At 36.8% G+C, this 6250-nt stretch overlaps 1 long non-coding RNA gene across 1 annotated transcript; it reads right to left on the bottom strand.

Moving 5' to 3' along the window:
- Positions 1 to 4013: 4013 nt before the first annotated feature.
- On the bottom strand, positions 4014 to 6250 carry LOC311277791. The gene is made up of 4 exons (XR_014625327.1): positions 5595 to 6250; positions 5236 to 5395; positions 4982 to 5036; positions 4014 to 4502 (listed from the first exon to the last, which is right to left on the bottom strand). It is a non-coding gene; the product is annotated as an uncharacterized lncRNA (long non-coding RNA).

Below are 6250 nucleotides of genomic sequence, written 5' to 3'. Positions count from 1 at the left end.
AATTTAAGTGAATATTTGTAAAGAATGTCCTGTAGGCGAGTTGAACTGAACCCAAAGACAGTTTTATTGAATCCAAAAGTGAACAGATACAAAAGTAAATTAAGTTGGTTTGACTTGATTTAGTAACATGAACATATGAAAACATGAACATGTGAACTCACCAAGAGCAGAACAGGGAACAAAGCTAGACAAATAGAGCTAACATGGAGGCTATTGATACACACAGACTATTGATTAACAAGAAGGATCGATATAATGAACCAATGGCAAAACAGAACTGATAAACACATGACAAGAGCAACCAATCAGAAAGAGACAAGAGAAGCACATGACTAACAGGAAACATGTCTATATATGACATGGAGCTTCTTTGACATGTTTATTATGACATGTTTAATCTTACATGGAGTTGTAGAGATATATTACAGTCAAATTTATTTGCTGTATAAATGTTATTTTCCGTGTTGGCAAAATGAGTCGCAATGAGCTAATTTTCAAAAATGTAGTTATTGTTATTTTCACATTCTCTACTAAAAATAGGTCAATGTTTGAAGTTGATAGAGTCAGCAAAGTCAATTTTGAGAAAAATCAAGTTAAAGTTTTCTGAAGGTTCCAAATCAGCAAATATACCTTGAGATCCCTGGTAATAACACCAAATGTGGCACACACTAAGTCAAGACCAAATATCTATAGGAAAACCTTTTATTTTTTATGATACCATTTGATTAACATTAATGAATCAGACAGCCTATATTAGGTACCGCACGGATCTAATATAATGTTACACATCAGATGTTTTTCCTCAACAGTTAAACGTTCACTTAAGACATCAGATATTTTGAAATACTGTAATTGTGTGTGTGTATATATATATATCGGGATCGCACATGTCTGGGAGTCTTTGTGCACTTTGGATCTGTCAGTCAGTGCGAGTAATATGGTTATGTTTACATCAGCATGAGTTTGAAAATCACGGGCCCTATCTTGCACCCAGCGCAATTGACTTTGTACACCGACGCATGTTTCATTCCTATTTTGCACCCGCGCAAAGCGCGCTTTTCCCTCCACAGAAGCACGTCGCTAAACTAGGGAATGAACTTGCGCTCTCTGGGCGGTTCAGCGCAAAAAAGGAGGCGTGTTTTGGCGCAAACGTTCCCTGGTGCTATTTTACTGTTCAACAATTGCGCCACTGGCCAGAAAAAACCTAGTCTAAAGTCAGTGGCGCGTTCCGCGTTGTTCATTATGCTATTTTAAGGGCGCATGCTTGACCATAATGTATAGAGTGCACAACGCTCATACACTGTGATTCTCTAATCTACACAGAAGCAGCAGTTTTCATTTTTGCAAATCATATTATTACAAACGATAGATAGATAGATAGATAGATAGATAGATAGATAGATAGATAGATAGATAGATAGATAGATAATTTATTATAAATATAATAATTTATTATAAAAGCATACATCTAGCTTACACATTTACCCACATTATTATATGCCTGTTTAGCCGAAGCTAATTTGGGTGTGTTTCTCCCATCCCCAATGTCACTTCTCTCTCTTTTACGGCCGTGACGAGAGCGTTGCTCTCCTCGGCTGTGAACCGCTCTTGACGCGCGCCTGGCAAATCCGCCGTTATAATAGCAATACGCCAAGGAAAAAGTGCGTCTGCTCTTAAAGGGAATGTGAGATGATGCTCTGATTGGTTTATTTCACGTTACGCCCAAACCACACCTATGAATAATGAAGCTACTTCAGACCAACCCCTTTTAGATTTGCGCCAGGCGCAAGAGTCATTTATCCCGCTGGTATAATAGCAACAGCGCCGAGACCCGCCCACAAAGTTACTTGCGCTTTGCGCTTTGACACTTGCGTTTCAGATCGTTAAAATAGGGCCCCACATTTCATTGGTTCAGACTCAAGCCATCGAGAATTCACTATGAATATTCACAAAGGTGGAATATTGCGCTTTAAAGCGATACTAAACTTGTGCTGAGAGGAAGCGCCAGTCGAGAATAGAGCAGAGAAAAACTGCATTTCATGGACAAGGGAAAGATACTCCCTCAGAAAACACACAAATAAAGATACTTTTAGATGTTTAATGGCTATTTGGAGCATTGAGATCGCTAGACAAGGCTTAATGAACTCATTTTTGTGAAAACCTGAAAATCGACCAAAATTAAAAAATTTCACTTGTTTAGGCTGTAATTATCCTGTGCGCATTCAGACTCATTATGCCATCACGGGTCACATGTATAACTCTAGTTCATATTCATCACAAAGGAATCTAGAAATGTTTGCTTTGCAATAATATAAAGGTGATTTAACTATTTTACTTGTTTAAAAAAAAAACTCTCTATTTCACCCCTTAGTGTAGTAATCTAGTTTTAGTAAACCCAGATTTGCACACGTGTGTTTGTGATGTTCCAAACACTGAAAGTAACTGAGGATAATATCATATTTTACCCAGAGATGCTTCAGAGTAAACATCAGAAATAAAGAAGAGGTTCATATGTGTATCTTTACAGTCTTCGTAAAGATGAGGTTCATATGTGTATCTTTACAGTCTTCGTAAAGATGAGGTTCATATGTGTATCTTTACAGTCTTCGTAAAGATGAGGTTCATATGTGTATCTTTACAGTCTTCATAAAGATGAGGTTCACATGTGTATCTTTACAGTCTTCGTAAAGATGAGGTTCACATGTGTATCTTTACAGTCTTCGTAAAGATGAGGTTCATATGTGTATCTTTACAGTCTTCGTAAAGATGAGGTTCATATGTGTATCTTTACAGTCTTCGTAAAGAAGAGGTTCATATGTGTATCTTTACAGTCTTCGTAAAGATGAGGTTCATATGTGTATCTTTACAGTCTTCGTAAAGATGAGGTTCATATGTGTATCTTTACAGTCTTCGTAAAGAAGAGGTTCATATGTGTATCTTGTATCTTTACAGTCATCGTAAAGGAGAGGTTCATATGTGTATCTTTACAGTCTTCGTAAAGATGAGGTTCATATGTGTATCTTGTATCTTTACAGTCTTCGTAAAGATGAGGTTCATATGTGTATCTTTACAGTCTTCGTAAAGATGAGGTTCATATGTGTATCTTTACAGTCTTCGTAAAGAAGAGGTGCATATGTGTATCTTTACAGTCTTCGTAAAGATGAGGTTCATATGTGTATCTTTACAGTCTTCGTAAAGATGAGGTTCATATGTGTATCTTTACAGTCTTCGTAAAGAAGAGGTTCATATGTGTATCTTTACAGTCTTCGTAAAGATGAGGTTCATATGTGTATCTTTACAGTCTTCGTAAAGATGAGGTTCATATGTGTATCTTTACAGTCTTCGTAAAGATGAGGTTCATATGTGTATCTTTACAGTCTTCGTAAAGAAGAGGTTCATATGTGTATCTTTACAGTCTTCGTAAAGATGAGGTTCATATGTGTATCTTTACAGTCTTCGTAAAGATGAGGTTCATATGTGTATCTTTACAGTCTTCGTAAAGATGAGGTTCATATGTGTATCTTTACAGTCTTCGTAAAGATGAGGTTCATATGTGTATCTTTACAGTCTTTGTAAAGATGAGGTTCATATGTGTATCTTTACAGTCTTCGTAAAGATGAGGTTCATATGTGTATCTTTACAGTCTTCGTAAAGATGAGGTTCATATGTGTATCTTTACAGTCTTCGTAAAGAAGAGGTTCATATGTGTATCTTGTATCTTTACAGTCTTCGTAAAGGAGAGGTTCATATGTGTATCTTTACAGTCTTCGTAAAGATGAGGTTCATATGTGTATCTTTACAGTCTTTGTAAAGATGAGGTTCATATGTGTATCTTTACAGTCTTCGTAAAGATGAGGTTCATATGTGTATCTTTACAGTCTTCGTAAAGAAGAGGTTCATATGTGTATCTTTACAGTCTTCGTAAAGATGAGGTTCATATGTGTATCTTTACAGTCTTCGTAAAGATGAGGTTCATATGTGTATCTTTACAGTCTTCGTAAAGATGAGGTTCATATGTGTATCTTTACAGTCTTCGTAAAGATGAGGTTCATATGTGTATCTTTACAGTCTTTGTAAAGAAGGGGTTCATATGTGTATCTTTACAGTCTTCGTAAAGATGAGGTACATGAGGCACATTTCACTGTGTGTTTACAGTACACTGTGGCTTCAACACTGATTCTAGTCATTAACGAATCATTATTCACAGAACGAGTGTCAGACGTGCAGGTGAAGTGTTTAGAGACTCCTAAGACTCGTGACCTTTGACCTTGCCATTGCCAGCGTCATGCTGTAGTATTACGACACATACAGTAACACTAGTAATACATTAGTCAATAATGTAAAACTGTATCACGTATGGAAATAATTCATACACGGCCATGGTGTACTGTAACCCTTCCTGACTGTTTTAGCTCTGAGTTTGACATAAAATATGTTTAAGAAGTGACTTAAGATAGTGAAGAAGAAGAACTTGCAGGTTTGATGACAGGAACTGCTGCTTTCTAGAAAATGAAAACACACACACACACACACACACACACACACACACTTGTCAATATAACGTCAGATTCTTGCGTCATTCACTTCAGTTTCAAATTTATCTACTGTTTCTAGAGATCAACCTTCAGGGCGACATGATATTCAAGAAAAATATGTGTGATATGCAAAAACTGGTTAAATAATGCAATATTTGATTTGCAATACGATAAACATAAGTAAATTAAATTAAAATTAAACAGATGATTATATAACCAACATGCTGCAGGATTTACAGTCAGTAGATCAATAATTTAATGTCGTCTTGATGCTGATGCTGTTTTTCACCATGGAAAAAGTATAGAGTGGCATCGATGAGTTTGAAATTTGGTGTTTGGCAAAATGTGTTATGACATACACACACACAACACACACTCAACGACACACACACACACACTCACTCACTCACTCACTCACACACACACACACACACACTCACACTCACCTCATCTCTGACTTCTGCAGAAACATCTCAGTATAACTGTTTGAATCACAAGAATCTAGAAATTAAAAACACGAACAGTTTTATTCTCAGGTAATGATTGAACTGATTCATGAATTGGTGAGATTTTGAACTCTTTGTAAGTTGCTTTGGATAAACAAATGTATAAATGATCATGTATAGTTTATATTTGGAGTGAATGAAGCATTCAGGACTCAGATCTGCTGATGAACGACGTGTTTTATCCTGAAACTCACAGTTCGGTCTGTCGCTCTGAAAGCTGTTCCGGCGAGCTCGTCTCTCGCTCTTCTCCTCTCCTGCTTCAGGTTTCAACACGCCATCTTTCTCTCTTCTCTTCTTCTGTAGATTTATCCACATGCCATGCGATATTTCTCTTAAACTCTCTTTCTAGAATGTCTGTTGCAAACAAAACAGAACGATTTAGAGTTAACCTAATCACATTTGATTAGTTGCTTATTGTTAAAGAGGATTTGAAATAGTGTTAATGATTATTGTGCAATACAGGTTTAGAGTTTCAGTTTAATACAAACATCAATATCCGGATTTAAATAGATAAATCTCTTTATAGACCATTAAAGATGAAATGTTTACTCACCTTGACGAGCTGAAGAGGAGATATATTCACTGCGTCTCTGAGATCTGCTGTCGTGTTGAACTGGTTGAACTGGTTTCTTACAGCGGAAACACTGAGCAACGCCTTCGCTGACGTTCATAACTCATTTCTTACAGGAAACAAGAACAAGAATGTTTTAGATGTTTTACGCTGTTTGTATTTTGTAGTTCAGCAGTATGAGTGTATGTGAACTGATGTTGTTTTTGAATGACATTCACACTTTCTCACAACTTTTAAGAAGAAAAACCTGAGCATTTGACACTCCACAGACTTAAACCATAATTCAACCATCACACACACATATAATAAAACCATCACACACACACACACTTTACATTTTCAAAAAACATAACTTATGTAGACGTATATTTGATAGCTGCATGGTGTACTGTGTTTTCTTTCTTTTTTTCTTTTGTTGTTGTTTTGTGTCTCCTGATCTCCTTTGGCTCCTCCCACCCCCCACTCTGGCTCCTCCCACTTGCTTTACTGTGTGCTTATTGGTAATGCTTTCACCTTTTACGCAGTTGTCATCTTGATCGTTTGTTTCTTTTTCTTTCGTTCTGGAAGCTGTAGGGAGGTGGGAGGCATTTTTGTTGTATCCCTCTGCTTACTTCTGGTTTGTGGCTGGATAGGGCCAA

The sequence above is a fragment of the Rutilus rutilus genome (genome assembly GCF_951802725.1).
Source record: "Rutilus rutilus genome assembly, chromosome: 18".
NCBI lineage: Eukaryota > Metazoa > Chordata > Actinopteri > Cypriniformes > Leuciscidae > Rutilus > Rutilus rutilus.
This window is presented reverse-complemented; position numbering and strand designations above follow the sequence as displayed.